The sequence below is a fragment of the Asterias amurensis genome, chromosome 6, assembly GCF_032118995.1.
Source record: "Asterias amurensis chromosome 6, ASM3211899v1".
Taxonomy (NCBI): Eukaryota; Metazoa; Echinodermata; class Asteroidea; order Forcipulatida; family Asteriidae; genus Asterias; species Asterias amurensis.
In genome coordinates, this window is record NC_092653.1 from 11,646,731 (window position 1) to 11,668,149 (window position 21,419).

The 21,419-nt window shown below is 37.4% G+C and overlaps 1 protein-coding gene and 1 long non-coding RNA gene across 5 annotated transcripts in view; one reads left to right on the top strand and one right to left on the bottom strand.

Annotated features, from left to right (window-relative positions):
• LOC139938390 (uncharacterized) overlaps nt 1–21,419 on the bottom strand; it is a 205,872-nt gene that overhangs the window by 167,744 nt on the left and 16,709 nt on the right. The gene's annotated exons all lie outside the window — the stretch shown is intronic.
• Nucleotides 504–17,819, top strand: LOC139939173 (uncharacterized). The gene is made up of 4 exons (XR_011786272.1): nt 504–555; nt 15,269–15,377; nt 17,492–17,540; nt 17,717–17,819. It is a non-coding gene; the product is annotated as an uncharacterized lncRNA (long non-coding RNA).

The window sequence follows — 21,419 nt, forward strand, 5'->3', positions numbered from 1 at the left end:
TCTCAGAAGTTGTGTGGAGAACGCTGTCAAAACCCAACATTGTGTGGCTCGCAGCAATCTCAAAACTTCGCTCGTCCCCAGCGCCTTGCTTTAACCAAAGGCGCTGGGATGGGCAAACGCGTCATGCAACGCTCATTGGTTTAATAATACGCAGGCCCATCATGCATCACACTAACACACCGCAACATTATTTCTATACACTAAATACGTGACGTACTTCCTGAACAAGAACCTGTTCAAGCGATTAGCCCATCCCAGCGGTCCTGGATAGACCATGCCGCTGGGGCCGAGCGAATCTCAAAACACGCTAACTCCCAATAATCCGCAGTGCAAAGTCTTCGTTCAACATGCAACAGAGGGGGTGAAACACCAGCTAAATGGCTATGTAAAGCTTTATGCTATTGGTCCATATTCACCCCTGTCTATTTGCCGATGGAACTTGAAACAGTGCTTTTGATTCGTCAGTAGTTAGTTGTGCACAAAAACATTGCTACGGATAGTGCGACAGACGGTTCCGACAGACAATGAACGACGTAAATCGACGCTTAACTACACGTAAGTTTTGACTCCCTTTTCTCTTGAATTTTCACACAATAAAGGTGCAACTATAAAGATAATGCACTGTAGCTCAATCTGTGTCAATGAAGTTTTGATTTGTTGAAGAGAACATGAGAAAATAGCCGTTTAAAAACCGCATCAATTGTTGATAGCCCGCCACGATTTGCTGTAGGTTCGCGTGGGTCGCTGGACCAGTTCATTCTTTCAAAATAATATTTTGTTATTGTAAAATGTTACAAAAACCTTGCTCTATGTGTTATACAAATATTTTTAAACTCTCATTCAACTAAAACTTTCATCTGATTCTCATGAGGTTTGATCAGTTTGTTGTTAATAAATGTTCAAGTGATAGGCTAGCCCACCTTGTTGAGCTGTAATGGCTCCGCTTTTAACATCGGTCTCATCACTGTCACCATTACAGCCCACCTTCGATACATGTCTTAAACGCTAAGTTTTCAAAGACGCAAAATGCGAGGTAGTTTGATTGCAAATTTCTCCCATTTAAAAAAATCCTATACTACTCCAACATACCTCATTTTATTCCTTACATCTGTGGAATTACTATAACACATAACAGGGGTTACTAAATGATGACATTCGAATCATGTGAATTGCTGTGGCATGGTGAAATTACATGTCATTACGGCTTGACACTTTTGTGCACTGTAGAGTTGATCTCATGATTTTATTTCCCTATTCTCAAAAAAGAATAACAAAAGTTACGTGTATTACGGAGTAAATCCAAAAATTTCTTTACGTAAGAGTAAACATCAATTTATAAGCAAACAGAGTACGGGCCCGTTTTGGTAAGCAATAGCTTGTAAGAAAAAACACTGCATGAGACGAGACAGACAAGAAAACAATTGACAAACATTTAGAAATCAAGCCTTATATTTGGTCGTTATTATACAAAACTGTTCTTCATGAGCAGTGACATGTATTGCCTGCCAGGAAATAGACTGGAATGTATAAGGCCTAATTTCATTATGCCGGTAAGCATAAAAAACTTGCTTTAAGCACAGAAAAGTATAGCTTAGCCGATAAGAGAAACTGGCTATACCCATGAACACGTACCCCATGTACCAACAAAATGAATGTAAGAAGCATCACCGCGGTTATTATCTCAGATTGTGTGTCTAAAGGAATTATTCTTCTTATTTTGACCAAGTTCTTTCCATTTGGACCGTATTCACTCTGGGATATGTAGGCTATAAAACTTTATAAGTGCGGTAAAGGAGTACAGCAGTTGGTAGGCCCTACAATGATATCGTTCACTTCTTGGTTCAAACGCTTGACCCCCCAAAATGGAATACTATTCTTAAAAGAGGCGTTATCGTAACCCTTTCTACATTGTATTCCGTCAGGGAAAATTCTTCCTATGTTGACTGTTTCATTGTATACAAAGTGACGTTTTAAGTTCTAGAATAAGAGTTGATAACCAACGATGTTCTTCAAAACAAACGCTACTACTTTGTAACTATCTCTTTAATAAAACTGTCACCGTGCCAAGTTTCAAAATCCAGGGAAACCAACTCGGATTTTGCCCGAGTTTTTTTAGGCGAACAAAATTAATCATAATTCACCCAGGCACATTTTCCTTTGACAAAAAAACAATGCAGAGTGTTTTACAGGGCAGGGTATTTTCTATTATTTTAAAATGATCATTCTACATCACACAGTTGTTTCTTGTTTCACATGATCAATGTCTTTATTTCATAAATGCGTAATGTTAACCTGGCAAATAAACTGAAATTTTTAAATCTTACTGTACACCTAAAGGGCAGAAAAAAAATCGTCAGAGAAAAGTGCTTGGTAATCATGATATTAATGATCACTACTATCACTGACATACAGAAACTGGAAATAATTCAAGCTGGAAGAAAAATGTATACCAATTTGTAAACAGGGAGTTAAGTTAATACACAGTTGAGTTATGATTATTCATAGAGTTCATTAACTGCAAAGAAAGCTTATAAATGGACTTTTATGAAAACACACAAAACTTTAAAACTTGTCCATTAATGGAATGGATGAACAGTTCATGAACTTGGTTCATGAACTGCTGTGATGAACATGTCACGAACTGTTTGGTGCATGGACTGATCATGAACATTCTTAAAAGTTCATCAAGTCATACGAGATAATGAAGCTGACGCGCAGAGTTTCTTTGCAAAATCGTGATCAGAATAGGCGCTTTTGAGACCCTTTGAGAAGACCCTTTGAGAATTCATGAGAAAATCTGAGTGTTCAATAGCGCGTCAGTAAACCGCTCCGCTTGGTGGGAAATATTTGAACAACACTTGAAATGAAGGAGGATTATCTTGAGATGTTTTTCTAAATGAAGGGTTGTCAAATTTGTTTAACCTTATGCACATTTTAAAGAAAAACCGTCGCAAAGTGTGTTATGAATATAACTCCTCTTTGATGAACCCTTCACGGTTGCCGTGACCCTGACTATTTCCCATTACGTTAGAGATTGTAATGTACATTTTTAGTATCTTGAAGAATTTTGCTGTGTTAGGTTTTTAAATTTTTACTGCGGGAAACCGGGAAACACATTTTTTTCGGTGTCAAAAACAGGGGCAAAATGTTACAATTTCATAATTTTTTTATGGAATTGATTATGACGTCAGGGTTACATGACACACGCGCGTTCTATTCCAGCAGCGCTAGGTGGGCGCTTTGTTTTGTTTCTTTTGCGTGTCGACGAACGGGCTACACTAAACAGCATAATCTTCCCCAAAATGAGTTTCCTTAAAAACGGAGACGGCACACGCCGCACACGGATCTGACTATTTCCGGTAACATCATACAAAATAAACAAGTGATTTGCAAAAAAGAACAAACAACCTTTCCACACATTTGTTCAAATCTACATAACAAAAATAGACATATTCTGAGGCTTAAATTTTAGTACAAAAACTTAATTTTTTTTAAATAAAAAAACCTCTCGAAATATTTTTTTAAATTAATAAACAATTAGCTTGATCGAAAATGTAAACCTTTATGATTCATAAAACTGATTCATTTATTTAATCAAACTTGAGGTTTAGATATCATTGAATTTTTAAAAAAGACACCCACAGCTCATTATGTATTCAAAACACGTTTTGATGCGCGCGTACCATGAATATGGAGCTGGGGTCGATTGACACTTTTCTGGAAACATGCTCATTACATTCTCGCATGCGCACAACTTTGTTCCCAGGGGTGATCGATCTCACTGCGCCATTTTTTCCCAGCATGCCTTGCTCGATCATAACCCCCCTGGAATTGGCCAATTTAAATGTGCTATATGCTAGCACATTTAAATGAGCCATTATTGAGGGTACGTATTCATTATTCAATCTTTTCTACGCGCACACGCATGTCTTAAATCTTAAAGAATGTGTTTGTTTTTGTTTTGAAAAAACGTGTTCGTGTCATAAAAAACGCGGGCGTGATCAACACGCAAATATCTTAAAACTACGCGCGCACGCACTTGACATCTAATGCATAACAAATTTCCTGAGCCAATGAGTGTTTTTTCCCAGTACATCACTACCAGGGGTTAGTGACAAGGTATTGATACGGCGGGCTTCCCATGGTAGCGAGGCTGAGTTGTGCACTAAGCAGACATACAATCGCGTCTGCGTCACGCACCCGTTACCCGTGTATAAAACAGCCCGATTGATGTTCCTACATTTTTTGCCAACCAAAATGTTAGTGCGCACGCGCTATGTGCAATTTACATTTCATGAAAAGGGTATGGTTTGATGCATAGAGCTTTAAACATGCATGTTCATAGCTCTAATGTTTGATGACAATATGTTAACAACAGGGTGGACCACGTGAAGGTTGTCATCTCCCATCCCACAAATAACAGTTTAAAGAGATCGTTTAAAATTTACATTGTTAATGAGTACTCAAACCCCCTAAATAAACACCATGGAAAATGTAATGGCCTTGTAATTAAAAAAATTTGTTTGGTGCATAGAGCTATGTTTATATAGCTCTATTGTTTGATGACAATTAGTTAACAACAGGGTGGACCACGTGAAGGTTGTCATCTCCCACCCCACAATTAACAGTTAAAAGAGATCTTAATACATCGTTAATAAGTACTCAAACACCCTAAATTAACACTACAACCAATGTCAACCTTGATGAGTACTCAAACTCTCTAAATAAACACCAAAGAAAATGTCATGACATTGTCATTACAAAATTGGTTTGGTGCATAGAGCTATGTAAACATGTTTATAAAGCTCTATTGTTTGATGACAATTAGTTAACAACAGGGTGGACCACGTGAAGGTTGTCATCTCCCACCCCACAATTAACAGTTAAAAGAGATCATAATACATCGTTAATGAGTACTCAAACACTCTAAATAAACATTGCAACCAATGTCAACCTAACAGCGCCAGCCACCAACCCGGTCATTACCTCGCAGTGAAGACCGGGTCCTCGCACTGTTATTCCTTAATAAAACCCTAGAAAATGGCATGACCTTTGTAATTACAAAACCTCGATAATGAGTACTCGAAACCGTAAATAAACACCATAAACAATGTTATAACCTTGTAATCAAATAACGTCGTTAAGAGTACTCAAAAACTGGAATGATAACCCTTAATAAATACCGTGGACAATGTCTAGACCTTTGCAATAATAAACCTGGTTAATGAGTACTCAAACACAGACAAGGTCATGACCTTTAACATTACAAACTTTAAAAAGAGTTACTGAACCCTAAGTGTGTCACAATATTTACATGTCTTCAAATAGTAACCAGTAAAAAATATGGTGGCCACCATGTGAGGGTACCTCAGAACAGATACCATGTAAACAATTTAGAATAATAAATAAATGAATTACAGAGTGACACAAAATAAAAGTTACAATTTATAATTAATTCCATATTACAATACAAAAAATCGTTACATAAATCACCACTTATATACAGTCCCTAACATACTTGTTTAACGTCGTTAAGAGTACTGGACTGATTATTCGTATAAATACCATAGACAATGTCTAGACCTTTGCAATTAAAAACCTGGTTAATGAGAACTCAAACACACACAAGGTCATGACCTTTGACATAACAAACTTTAGAAAGAGTTCTAAACCCCAAGTGTGTCACAATATTTACATGTCTTCATATAGTTACCAGTAAAAACATGGTAGCCACCATGTGAGGGTACCCCAGAACAGATACCATGTTAATAATTAGAATAATAAATAGTTGAATTACAGAGTGACACAAAATAAAGGTTACAATTTATTTTTAATTCATTATTACAATACAAAACTTCATTACATAAATCACCACTTATGTACAGTCATTAACACACTTGTTTAACGTCGTTAAGAGTACTCAAAAACTGGACTGATTACCCTAATAAACACCATGGACAATGTCTACACCTTTGTAATAATAAACCTGGTTAATGAGTACTCAAACACACACAAGGTCATGACCTTTGACATAACAAACTTTAAAAAGAGTTCTAAACCCTAAGTGTGTCACAATATTTACATGTCTTCATATAGTTACCAGTAAAAAACATGGTAGCCACCATGTGAGGGTACTCCAGAACAGATACCATGTAAACAATTAGAATAATAAATAATTGAATTACAGAGTGACACAAAATAAAAGTTACAATTTATAATTAATTCATTATTACAATACAAAACTTCATTACATAAATCACCACTTATATACAGTCCTTAACACACTTGTTTAACGTCGTTAAGAGTACTCGAAAACTGGACTAATTATCCATATAAATACCATGGACCATGTCTAGACCTTTGTAATTATAAACTTGGTTAATGAGTACTCAAACACACACAAGGTCATGACCTTTGACATTACAAACTTTAAAAAGAGTTACTAAACCCCAATTGTGTCACAATATTGACATGTCTTCATAAAATAACCAGTAAAAAACATGGTGGCCACCATGTGAGGGTACCCAAGAACAGAACCATGTAAACAATTAAAATAATAAATAATTGAATTACAGAGTGACACAAAATAAAAGTTACAACTTATAATTAATTCATTAATACAATACAAAACTTCATTACATAAATCACCACTTATATACAGTCCTTAACACACTTGTTTAACGTCGTTACGAGTACTCGAAAACTGAACTGATCACCCTTAATAAACACCATGGACAATGTCTAGACCTTTGTAATTATAAACCTGGTTATGAGTACTCAAACACACATCCACAAGGTCATGACCTTTGATATTACAAACTTTAACAAGAGTTACTAAAGCCCAAGTGTGTCACAATATTTACATGTCTTCATAAAGTAACCAGTAAAAAAACATGGTGGCCACCATGTAAGGGTACCCCAGAACAGATATTATGTAAACAATAAGAATAATAACTAATTGAATTACAGAGTGACACAAAATAAAAGTTACAATTATATTTAATTCATTATTACAATACAAAACTTCATTACATAAATCACAATTTAAGTACAGTCCTTAACACACTTGTTTAACGTCGTTAAGAGTAATCAAAAACTGGACTGATTACCCTTAATAAACACCATGGACAATGTCTAGACCTTTGTAATAATAAACTTGGTTAATGAGTACTCAAACACACACAAGGTCATGACCTTTGAACTAACCAACTTTAAAAAGAGTTCTAAACCCCAAGTGTGTCACAATATTTACATGTCTTCATATAGTTACCAGTAAAAAACATGGTAGCCACCATGTGAGGGTACCCCAGAACAGATACCATGTAAAAAATTAGAATAATACATAATTGAGTTACAGAGTGACACAAAGTAAAAGTTACAATTTATAATTAATTATTATTACAATACAAAACTTCATTACATAAATCACCACTCATATACAGTCCTTAACACACTTGTTTAACGTCGTTAAGAGTACTCAAAAACTGAACTGATTATCCATATAAATATAATGGACCATGTCTATACCTTTGTAATTATAAACCTGGTTAATGAGTACTCGACCACACATAAGGTCTAGACCTTTGACATTACAAACTTTAAAAAGAGTTACTAAACCCCAATTGTGTCACAATATTTACATGTCTTCATAAAGTAACCAGTAAAAAACATGGTGGCCACCATGTGAGGGTACCTCAAAACAGATACCATGTAAACAATTAAAATAATAAATAATTGAATTACAGAGTGACACAAAATAAAAGTTACAATTTATAATTAATTCATTATTACAATACAAAACTTCATTACATAAATCACCACTTATATACAGTCCTTAACACACTTGTTTAACGTCGTTACGAGTACTCGAAAACTGAACTGATTACCCTTAATAAATACCATGGACAATGTCTAGACCTTTGTAATTATAAACCTGGTTATGAGTACTCAAACACACATCCACAAGGTCATGACCTTTGATATTACAAACTTTAACAAGAGTTACTAAACCCCAAGTGTGTCACAATATTTACATGTCTTCATAAAGTAACCAGTAAAAAAACATGGTGGCCACCATGTGAGGGTACCCCAGAACAGATACCATGTAAACAATTAGAATAATAACTAATTGAATTACAGAGTGACACAAAATAAAAGTTACAATTTATATTTAATTCATTATTACAATACAAAACTTCATTACATAAATCACCACATATATACAGTCCTTAACACACTTGTTTACTTTTTATCGGTAATGAGTTTACTTTTACAAATAACCTTATGTTGTCTTGACTTTGTACTGAGCAAATATGTTTGTGTAAGTGGAAAAATGTCTATCTATCTAGATAATGTCGCTACATACTGCAGAAGGAAGGCCTCTTCATCACCATTCCAACTTGATCGTTCTTGCGCTTGTCGCATCCACGCCAACTTGGTCTGCCTCTCCGTCTCGTTTGTGTTCTTGGGGTTCATTCTGTTGACAATGTTCATCTGTTGTCATGACGCCGTAGATGAGGTGGTGAAGCAAGAGTTTAATTGGTGTTGCATAAGATGGCACAGCATCTTCACGTGTCCAACTCGAAGATGTTCGACCGTGTTAATCCTGTATTAAATATGATCTAAAAAGAAAGAAAAAACAGTTAGATTGAGATTTGGATTTAAAGGTCAAAGATGTGTGTATACTATATCAATACATGTAATTGCTTTTTATTAAGTATGCATATCCCTCACTCAGTGACCCTCCTGGCGCACGCTTTAACATACAGTTTTCAGGCAAGGTCAACGATCATCGCTCCTTCAAATATGCTTCTCCAAGACTATGGAACTCTCTTCCCAACAATATCATAGACTGTGCCATGCTACGAACATTTCAATCTAAACTTAAAACCCATCTTTTCAATCATATAAGCCCTTTGAGACTTTATTTTGTAATTTGCGCTATATAAGAACTGTTTATTATTATTATTATTAAGGTATATGGGAACTATGTTTGAATTATGAAACCTAAGAAATGTCTGGTTTCTGCACTTGAATGGATTTCTACACTTTCATCTCAAGCTTCGCTAAAACAGATCATACCTTCAAATTCCACTTAGGACCCTGGTGAGTAGCTGAGAAATAAGTCTATCTCCTCAAGCCATTATGTATCTCTTTGTACTGTGACGTCACATCTTCATGGTCTTTGTTGACACGCAGTCGTCACAATCATCTTCCAGAAAATTACAATGTACTCGCATCAGTACAAACCATATGAAGACTTGGATCATCAGGGCCAAATTTCATAGAGCTGCTTAAGAACAAAAAGGATCCGAGCAAATGAAATGCACTGCGAAACAAAGTTTCGAGATTAAAGAGATCATTCTCTAGCTAACTACCTATGTTTGGTGCACTTCAATGACAACTGGGATGTTGTCCGCATAGGCAGGCATCCTCTCGGACGTTTTCATGTTGGCGCTTGTTATCAGAAGATCAGAAGGTATCCCAAGCAGATCTGCAGACTCCTGAAATATATGTCAATTAAGTCATTTCAGTATAATTATTTTCACCAAATACTTTTTACTGTAGAATAATTATAGTTCATGTTGCAAGGTTGTATTTGGCACATGTACTACAATGTTATTTTTTTCACATCACTAATCCAGAAGAGGAAAACAGTTATGCTCCAGTCAAAATCACAAAGTTTGCCATCAATCAAACTAAAAATAAACTTACCTTGTCTTGTCATTTTCCTCACAGCGTACAAAGGTCCCAATGATTACGTCATGGCCGGCATGTGCAGTTTCCATTGGACTCCCATGGGCAGATGGTTAAACATTTAACCAGTTCACCGTCGCCATAAAAAATAAATGACAATTACAAACTATTAGAAAAATGCACTTCGCCAGCAAGAGTTTAGAGATAAAGAGATCATTCTCTAGCTATCTACCTATGTTTGGTGCACTTAAATGACAACTGGGATGCTGTCCGAATAGTCGGGCACTGTTGCATCATGGCTTTTGGTCATAGGCAGGTAGTACACCACATCCCCAGCAGAACTGCAGACTCCTGAAATATATGCCAATCAAGTCATTACAAAATCATTATTCTCAGTAAACACTTCTCACCATAGAATAATATTCATGCCGCGAGGTTTAAAATTGGAAAACTGGTGATTTGCAAAGCTAAATTTTAGCACAGAGCCCCTTTTAAATCTAGACATAATCTTGATTTCAGGATAAATCTCAACAACTTACGGTCCCTCATTACTTCCCAAGCTATCAATATGTTCCCTCATTACTTCCCAAGCTATCAATCCACCTTAAAATAAACTTACCTTTTCCTGTAGTTTTCCTAAAAGATACACAGCTCCCATTGAAGTCTTCATGGCTGCTGGAATGGCATGTGCAGTTTCCATTGGTCTCCCATAGGCAGATGGCTCATCGTTGCCGTAAAAAAAATTAAAGAAAAAATATAGACAATGAGAAAAATGCATCTCGAAATAGAGTTTTAAATATAAAGAGATCATTCTGTAGCTATTCTACCTAGGTTTGTTGCGCTTCAATCCCATCTGGGATATGTATTGTTTGAAGCTTTGCATGGTGTGGAGAAATAAGAATTTGTTAGTTGTAGATGATTTGATACAAAGAGCTCTAGGATGAGATTGTATTTTAGAAATATACTACACCCATGGGAGGCATTATGATGATGATCAAGGTGACTGTATCGTAAATGTATATGTTCCCAAAAGTAAAAATGATACAACTCACAGATTTGATATCCGGTGATTTAAACCAAAGCAATAAGAACAATGCCGTACCGCCAGTGCCTGCAGAGTGCTAAGTATTATGGGACATTTGTTCGTATTTCATTATTTTTCACCGACTTATCTAAGACCGGCTTATTGCAACAGGCTTAATGACTGACTAAGCTAAGACAGTCTAAGGCAGATATCCGCCCTATGTGTAAACCTCTTAACGGTGAGTATTGGCTCTGGAAAGACCCGGTTTGGTCTCGACGTTTCAAACAGTATATTCTGCTCGTCTTCAGGAGAATGCTGGACTACAGGCGATGGTCGAGCTTTAGAAGTGCTGGATGGATGAGCATTTGGGCGGGATGGATCAAAGCTGTTCTTGGCCGGTAATGCGTGTGAGTTGATTGCTGGCTGGATGTGTGTGCATTGTAGTGTGACATTCTTGTGGTGAGCTGCTGCTGTAAGGGTTGGCTTGAGGATGTGTGACCAGATGTCGTTAATGAAGAAACCGGTGTCTTCTGGAACTGTATGGTGTGCTTGTAAATCGATGGCCTCCCTGACTCTGCATTGTTGCCAGGACTGTACATGAGCTATGAGTTTGGCTTGATTCCACTTGATGATGCTGTCGTGTTCGTGTGAATATTTGATGATGGCTGAATTGTTGAGGTGTTCCAGTGTGCCATGTGCTTTGTGTTCCTTGATTCTTGTTGAGATATTGCGCCCTGGTTCCACGATGTATACTTTACAGCAATCACAGGGAATGTGGTAAACGCTGGCTTTGTCTTGAGTGTCTTGCTTGTCCTTGTGTGTGTGGAGTGATGCTTAAATCTTGTTTGATGCTGTGTGGAAGGTCTTGACTTGAGCTTGAATGAAGATACGTTGAAGCTTGTGAGAAGATAGGCCAATGTTTGGGAGGGAGATTGCAGCCTTGAACTCTGGTAGTTCATCTGGTGTGAGACTTGGCTTGGGCTCGCTGAGGTTGAAAGTTTTGTAGCCATTAAGTTGACGTGATGTCTTGATGTGTTGTAGTTCCTGCTTCAAGCTGCTCTTGTCACAGGTGTCCAAGGTCCAACGGACCAAGGTGTTGGAGACAGCAGACTTGAAGCAAGGATGGTGGAATAATGAGTTGTGAACGTATCTGTCGGTGTGCGTTGGCTTGCGATGTACCGTGTGGGCTAGAGTGCCATCAGCTTGTCTTGATACTTCGACACCTAGGAAGGAGATAGCATTGTTTTGTTCTTGTTCCATGTTGAATCGGATACGTAGATATTGACTGTTCAGTTGATGGAAGAATTTTTGGAGTGCTGTCTTGCCGTTGGGCCAAAACCACAAAGGTGTCGTCAATGTAGCGGAACCTGAGGTTGGGGCGAAGATTGGCGTTCTTGATACTGTCAAGTTAAAACTCCTCCATGATCAAATCCATCAGGACTGGAAATAGAGGAGATCCCATGGTGGCCCCAGAGGTTTGTTCGTAGAATGTGTCTCGCCACCTGAATCTAAAAGCGGAGAAGCAGGTGATAAGTAGGTCGTGGACTTGTTCTGGTGTGAGTCTTGTGCGTTCTGTCAGTGTAGGTTAGGCTTGAAGGCATTGTTCGGCGATGTTGCATTCTTCTTCAGTTGGTATGTTGGTGAACAGTGACATGATGTCAAAACTGACAAGGATCTCAGTTGGACGGAGATGTATGTATTTGATAATGTCGACGAACTTGCTTGAGTTGTTAATATTATGTTCAGTGAGGCCAACTAGTGGATAGAGGGTCTTGGTGAGGTGTCTTGCAGTATTGTAGGTGGGTGACCCCGGGACGCCACGATGGGACGGAGAGGAACATCTGGCTTGTGGCTCTTGGGTTGGCCAAAGAAACGTGATCAGGCGGATGCGGATGGCTTGAGGTGACGGTACATGGTGTTGTCTATGACCTGCGCTTGATAGAGAGTGCAGAATTGGGCAGTGGGGGTGCGTTCGATGACTGAACAGGAGTTACTTGGCAGGCGTCAATAGGTATCAGTTGACAGGATGTCGGTTACCTTGTGATCAGAATCTGTTGTGCACATGAACACAGTGGCATTACCAATGTTCGTTGACATGATGTGGATAGACTTGTCTTTGTGCAGGGCTCGGATAGCGGTGTGTTCTTGCTTGCTTGTGTTGGGTCTTGGTAACTTGGTGTTTGAAGAGTTTGCAGAATCTGGATGCGGACATGGTTGACGAATGTCTTGTCTAGATGTTTGAGTGCAGGTTCGGTAGACTGAATAATATCTTTGACTGGAATCGTGCAATGTGTGGGCGCCTGCACACCTCGCATGATTTAAGTCAAAGACATCAATCAGTCCACTGAACCTGCACTCAAACATCTGGACAAGACAGTCGCCAACCAAGTCCGCATCCAAATTCTGCAAAGACTTTAAACACCAGGTTACCAAGACCCTAAACAAGCAGGCGAGAAAATGCCGATATCTGAGCCCTGCACAAAGACAAGTCCATCCACATTATGTCAGCGGACAAAGGTAATGCCACTATGGTCATGTCTACAAAGGATTGTGACCACCAAGTAAATGAAATCCTGTCAACTAATACCTACCAACGCCTGCCAAGGAACCCCAGCCCAGTCATTGACGCACCATCACCACCAAACTCTGTACTCTCTATCGAGCGCAAGTCATAGACAACACCACGTACCATCACCTCAAGCCATCCGCATTCACCTGCCCACGTTTCTTCTGCCAACCCAAGATCCACAAGCAAGATGGTCCTCTTCGCCCCATCGTGGCATCCCAGGGTTCACCTTCTTACAACATTGCAACACGCCTCACCAAGAACCTCCATCGACTAGTTGGCCTCACTGAACATCACATCAACAACTCAAGCAAGTTAGTCGACATCATCAAGCACATACATCTCCGTCCAACTGATATCCTTGTCAGTTTTGATGTCGTGTCACTGTTCACCAACATACCAATCGAAGAAGCATGCAACATCGCCAAACAACGCCTTTAAGCCGAACGTACACTGACAGACCGCACAAACCTCACTCCAGAACAAGTCCACAACCTCCTCGTCACCAGCATCTACGCTTCCAGCTTCAGGTGGTGAGACAAATTCTATGAACAAACCTCTGGGGCCGCCATGAGATATCCTCTATCCCCGGTCCTGGCAGATTTGTTCATGGAGGAGTTTGAACTTGACAGCATCGAGAAGGTCGATCTTTGCCCTAACCTCTGGCTCCGCTACATTAACGACACCTTTGTGGTTAGGCCCTACGACAAGACAGCACTCCAAGAGTTCTTCCATCACCTGAACAGTCAACATCCACACATCCAATTCACCATGGAACAAGAACAAAACAACACTATCTCCATCCTAGATGTCCAAGTAACAAGACAAGCTGATGGCACTTTAGCTCAAACGGTACATTGCAAGCTAACACACCCCGATAGATACCTTCACAACTCATCATTCCATCATCCTCGCTTCATATCTGCTGTCTGCAACACCTTGGTTTGCTGGGCCTTCAACAACTGTGACAAAGGCAGCTTGAAGCAGGAACTACACCACATCAAGACTTCACTTCAACTTAACGACTACAAGACATTCAATCTTAGCCAGCCGAGGCCAAGTCTCACAACAGATGAACGACCAGAGTTCAAGTCTGCAATCACCCTCCCATATATCGGCCACACTTCTCACAAGTTTCAAAGTATCTTCAGTCAAGCTCAAGTCAAGATCTTCCACACAGCAACAAACAAGATTCAAGCATCATTCCACACACACAAGGACAAGCGAGACACTCAAGACAAAGAAGGCGTTTACCGCATTCCCTGTGATTGCAGTAAAGTGTACTTCGCGGAAACCTGGCGCAGCATCTCAACAAGAATCAAGGAAACAATGCACATGGCAGACTGGGACACCTCGACAAATTAGCCATCATCAAACATTCACAAGAACACGACCACATCATCAATTGGAATCAAGCCAAACTCATAGCTCCATTACAGTCCTTACACCAATGCAGAGTCAGGGAGGCCATCGAGATACAAGCACATCATAAAGTTTCACGAGACATAGGTTTCTTCGTTATGGACATCTGGTCACCCATCCTCAAGCCAACCCTCCCAGCAGCAGCTCACCTAAAGAATGTCACACTCCAATGCAATTCACATCCAGCCAGCAATCAACTCTCACGCATCACCGGCCAAGGACAGCTCTGATCCTTCCCTCCCAAATGCTCATCCATCCAGCGCAACTTAAGCTCCACCACCGGCGCCGCCTGCATTCCAGCATTCACATAAAGACGAGATTAAAGAGATAATTCTCTAGCTATGTACCTTTGTTTTGTGAGCTTCAGTCATCGACAGGTAGTACACCACATTCCCAGCAGAACTGCAGACTCCTGAAAATATGTCAATCAAGTCAAAATATCAAGTGTAAAACCTCCACCTTCAATTGGTCCATTATTACAAAGAGCATCCCAAAATTGAGTCCTTAAGTTTTTCGATGATAATTTGTTGTGCTTTCTTTCTCTCAAATTTACTTCACAGTCGAACAATTGTCATGTTGTTTCCATTAAACCAACTTTCAAGAACTTTTTGAGAAGAAACCGACAGGACAGTTTGTGGACTAAAGGCTTAAAGACACTGGACACTACAGGTAATTGTCAAAGACCAGTCTTCACTCTTGGTGACGTATGTCAACATATGCATAAAGTAAAAACTTTTGAAAATTTGAGCTCAATTGATCGTCAAAGCTGCAAGACAATAATGAAAGAAAGCTTACCCACCCTTGTTACACAAACTTATGTGCTTTCAGATGCTTGATTTCGAAACCTAAAAATCAAATGCTGATAACAATAATAACAATAATAACAATAATAACAATAACAATAATAACAATAACAATAACAATAACAATAACAATAACAATAACAATAACAATAACAATAACAATAACAATAACAATAACAATAACAATAACAACAACAACAACAACAACAACAACAACAGCAACAGCAACAGCAACAGCAACAGCAACAGCAACAGCAACAGCAACAGCAACAGCAACAGCAACAGCAACAGCAACAGCAACAGCAACAGCAACAGCAACAGCAACAGCAACAGCAACAGCAACAGCAACAGCAACAGCAACAGCAACAGCAACAGCAACAGCAACAGCAACAGCAACAGCAATAACAAAAACAATAACAATAATAATAATAATAATAATAATAATAATAAAAATTTGTTCATTTACATTGAGCCCATTCCATAAACTGTACAAAAGCGAATAACATTCTTATATATATATATATATATTTTTTTTGACAACAGGAAAATAAACAGCAATCCAAACAACTGAATGAACAAGAACCTTACAAGGACAAATTGCAAAACATTAATACAGTAAACCCACATAAATTAGTAAAGGAACAATATATGCACAATTCAAGAATTTCCAAATTCATGGAAAATTACTTCTTTATCGAAAACTATGTTAATTCAGAGGGAGTTGGTTCTCGCAATGTTTTATACCATCACCCTCTCCCCATTCCTAGTTACCAAGTAAGGTTTGATGACAATAATTATTTTGAGTAACTAACAATAGTGTCCACTGCCTTTAAACCATAAATGCAGACTCCTGAAATACATTTCAATCAGGACAACATATATACACTCACGTCAAATACTTTTCACTGTATTTATTTTCTCATGTACCAAAGTGTTTGCTTCAAAATCCAAAATCCAAAAAAGCAAAACAGTTCCGCTCCATGAAGGTAAATGATGTGGATCTTGAGTTTTGAGTTTTTGTGAATTTGAGTTTTGTGATGCAGTCATTTTCCAACATGCGAGTGGAGTTTGGGGACACCGCATGACTCTATGTCAAGTTAAAATGGTGCAGAATACAAACTGCGCTCTTTCAGAGCATGACATCATCATACAGCAAAAACAAATTGGTCTGTACATAAGCTCAGACTTGATGTTCTTTTGATTACAATTTGGAAATGAAACTGAAGAATTTCTGTCAAAAAATGTATGGCCCTTTATATTTAAATTGCAATTGAAGGGTATCAAACACAATAGCATCTTACATTATCGAGTCCCCGTCCCCCCCCCCCCCCCAATTTTTATTTTGACTCCAGCAAATGGAAAATTTGTGAATTACAAGCTAAATTTGAGCATGGAGCCCCTTTTAAATCCGAACAAAATGTTTATTTCAGGATAAACTTAACAAATTACGCTCCCTCATTACTTTCCAAGCTATCAATCAAACTGAAGTTAAACTTACCTGGTCCTGTCGTTTTCCTCACAGCGTACATAGCTCCCAATGATGTCTTCTTGGTTGGTACTGGAATGGCATGACACCGTCTTAAAAAAAAATAAAAGACAAAACAAAACAAAAAATTAGAAAAGTGCACTTCGAATCAGAGTTATTCCACTTTAGTTTATGAATGAAGGTGTAATAAATGGGGTGCGTGGTTGTTACACGACGTGTAGACAATGACGAATGGTGTGAAGTAGGAGATTAAGATTTCACATGCAAGCATGCTCGGATATGAGCTTAGTAGGTTTAGGTTAGTGTGCAACGCTGCGCATGCAGTAACTGGGCAGGACTTGCAAGTTTGGTTAGTAGAGTTACATTACTGATAGTAAGGGTGATAATATACCTTTCTTTGTGGACGTGATCCCTCTGTGCGGTAATACAACTCAGTAGAATTCCATGACTTAAAGGTGTGTCAAAGTAATTGAGTACCGCTTTACCATCAACAGGATTCTAGTGGTTGCAGGGCATGTGAAGATGAGAAGGACTCCATACCAGGTAACCAGACTCGGTCATTGCATGTAGGGAAAAAGGGTGACATTTCTAAATTAGACAACAAAAATCAGAGCACAGCCGGAGCACAGCATGAGCTGGCACAAGGTGCTTAAGAACAATAATTTTTGCATATGGGAATACAATTCATCTTGTTAATAATGTGTTTGATTTGGCTGCAGAAAGTCATAGCTCTACGGTCAGGACACTGTTCCGTTTGGGAAAGACGTGATCTTACAGGCTTTTTGTTTTAACTGTTGCTATGCAAGGACGTGAACGCAGAGAGAGAGAGAGAGAGAGAGTTAGTTTCGCCAATAATTTGTAAATTCTAAATATTTTTGAAAACTACATACATTTTGGTAACTTTTTATATATTTTTGAGCATTAATTATTCGTTAACAATATTTTTTTAACTTGATATTTTTTGTAAACTTAACTTTGTAAACTTTTTATATTTCACATAAACTTTAACTTATTGTAAAATATCTATTTTAAATGTTGTTTCATTATTTGTATAATTAATACAACTTTTAAAATTTTAGACGTTTGTAATTTTCGTACATTTGGAAACTTTATATATTTTTACGCATTAAAGTTTTCGTAAACTATATTTTGTAAACTTTTTATATTTCATAACTTTATAAATTTTTTATAACTTTAAACAATTGTACAAATACATCTTTTTTCAAATTAGGTTCATTATTTGTTGTATTCATATTTTTATTTTATTTTATACATTTGTTAAATTCTATATATTTTGAAAATATTGTTTTTTGTAAACTTTATATATTTTTAAGCATTTAACATTGTATATTCTGTAAACTTTACTTTGTAAACTTTATATTTCATAAACTTTAAATAATTGTAAAACATACATATTGTTTTCCTTTTTTTCCATTGTTTATTTTATTTATATATTTTTTGTACGAGTATACATTTTGTAATTTTTATATATTTTTAAAACGATATATATTTTGCAAACTTTATATATTTCCAGCATTAAATGTTTCCTAAACTATATTTAATTGTTAACTTATATATACTTTGTAAATTTTACTTTGTAAACCCTTTACATTTTATAAACTTTATACAATTGTAAAATAATCGTTAAACCGGAGGTCGTTGGTTGAAATCCCGCTCTAGTCAATTGTTCTTTGTTCATCCCAAAGTCATTTAAAAAATGTACCCAGTCAGTTTCCCTTGTGGTTTATTATTATTATATATATATATATATATTTTTCATTAAAAAAACTTGTTTATATATACATTTTGTTAATTTATTTTTGTTAAAACTTTTTTTTTGTAATAATTAATATTGTAAATTTTATATATATTTAAACTTCATATTTAAACTTAATAATTATGCTTTATGAATGTTCAAACAATTACATTTCCATAAAAAAAGAGGAGAAAGGTATTAAAGGAAGGATCCAGAAAAAAGGGTTAGATTTTGGTAAATCAAAGTCTTTATTGGTGGCTATGAACCAATGAGAGTAAAGTGATGATGACAAAGAATGGTCCATGAAAGGAGAGGATGATTTATCAAACATAGGTATGAGGAACCTGTGGGAATATATAGTCCTATAAAAACTATGAATTTATATAGTATAATTTATAAATTATGTATAATATGCACTATGTAATACAAATTTGTTTAGTTAATATATTTTTTTGTTTCCATTGCCACAGAATGGCAAGCGATGTGCCGCGTCTGTGAATTATTCCACACTTCGAGACTTATTTTTGCGAGATCCAGTTTCAAAACACTCGATACGGTCGAAAGCTGTATAAATGTTGCAGAATGAGTTTATGTTATACTTGTAGTCGTTATAAATCTAGGAGTCCTAAAGAAACCTGGAAAATATCGAAGAAAAACCAGTACTCACAAAACATAGCATAGCAAAGAACAGCACAGCACATAGGTCCACGAAACGAGCACTCCCAACCGTGGCATATCAGCGAGTCTATTGGACCATAACGGAAATTTCCACTCAGTCACAAGCTTACAGAAAGACTATTGTAATACTTTCACAACTGGGTGTTTCACATTTAAATTTACCAAGGAGCGTGCAATCACCACACCCAAATAACAATGAAACTGATGGATCCAAAAAGCGCTGGTCTTGCATAATCGCTGATCTCTTATAAGATTATGACGTGTCAAACGTTGCATTATTCGATAATGTACAATGTTAGTGCGATGTTTCTCATATATATGCGATTATTGTCACATATGTGCGAAATTCGATTTATGTATGCAAAAAATGTAATATTTTGCAATAAATTGTAATATGTGTGCGATATATTGTAATATTATGTGCGATAATTTGCAATATATCATAGGAGGTCCTGTTTTCAAGGTGTCCGTAAAATCGTGGCAAATTTTATACCTCTCTGTGCGCGATGTAAACAGTCGCTAGATTAAAAAAAAAATGTGGTTTTATTTGCCAAGCAAAGAGTCTCCTCTCCCTTGACCAAAACTTAGAAACACGTATGGCTCCACTGGTAGAAAAAAAAGTCATAATGTTGAGGCCATATAAAAATTCCCGTCATTCTTTTTGTCTATGTAATTGACACTTTTGTTTGGGGTTGTTTCAAGACACATTTGCTTGAAGATTTGAGGTGAAAATTATATACGTAAATTTTACTTCTATCAGGGCTTATGTATACATACATTTTTTTAGTGTAAATAGAGGCGAAAATGACAACTTTAAATTTATTTTGTGCAAATTGTGAAGATTGTCCCTGCTTGATTTTGTTTTCTTCTGATTGTTCGATGTGTTGTTATGGAGGATTTAAAGAGACTGTTGCAAAACAAATTTCTGTTGCTATTTTGTCTATACAGGTCAAGCCATTTTTTGTTGCTTTTTTAGACTAGACCATTTGGCGTATAACGGCCTGAACTGAATTATTCTAGCGCCTCCTTAGGTAATGTATACAACTGGTAATCCTTCAATGAACTAGGAATGGTAGACCTGTATACGACTCTTTGTCTGTACTGTAAATCCGTACACTGTATTTAATAATACGAAAGTGTAAGGCCGCCAGGGTGGATTTCACAGAGAGTTAGGACTAGTCTTATCTCGAGTTAGGACGAGTTACTAGTCCTAACTTAGGACTAGCTGTACGTTTTTGATATCTCTTAGGACCAGCCCTAACTCTTTGTGAAATCGACCCCAGGTCTACAGGAATGGCAACTGTTACCGCGCTGCTGCGTTCTTGCAGCCAACGCCCAGTCACATTATAAATAATATGTCATCACACCGAACAAAACTCAATTTCATGCTCCTTCGCTTTGAGTATAAGCAGGACAAGTTTTACTGTATCGGTCGACATAAAAATTACACTGATACATCAGTCTGATTCCACAGCATCGTAGCAGCCGCCTTGACCACTCCAACATTGACAAGGAATATCGGTTAAAAAGATTTTGTTTCTTTACCTCGAAAATGATTTGCAGAAAGTGTCTTGTAGCCATTTTGGTATCGCTATATATCTCGGTCTTTCTTGGCTCTATCTTTCTTGGATTCAACTCTCTGTCTGTCTTCTGAGGAAATCTGGTTTTCTCTCCTCTCTCGAGATGTTGGATGATGGTGAGCTATTCCAGATTTACTTGTGATCAATATCCCAACGAATTTCCAACTGTCCGCAGAAAGAAAACCATGCTATTTTCCTTGTTTTTTTGTGTAAGCTGTTGTGCCTCTCCCGTTCGAAGCTCTTTGAATCTTACATCATCCTCGTTTGTTGCTGCGTTTGTGATCGACTGGAACTTTCAGTCGAAATAATGCTGAAAATGGCGAATAGCAAGTCAGTGTTAAATGGTGGGCTGATCTGTGTTTGTTTCACGATAGTACCGATTTACTAATGTAAGGTATTGATGACGTG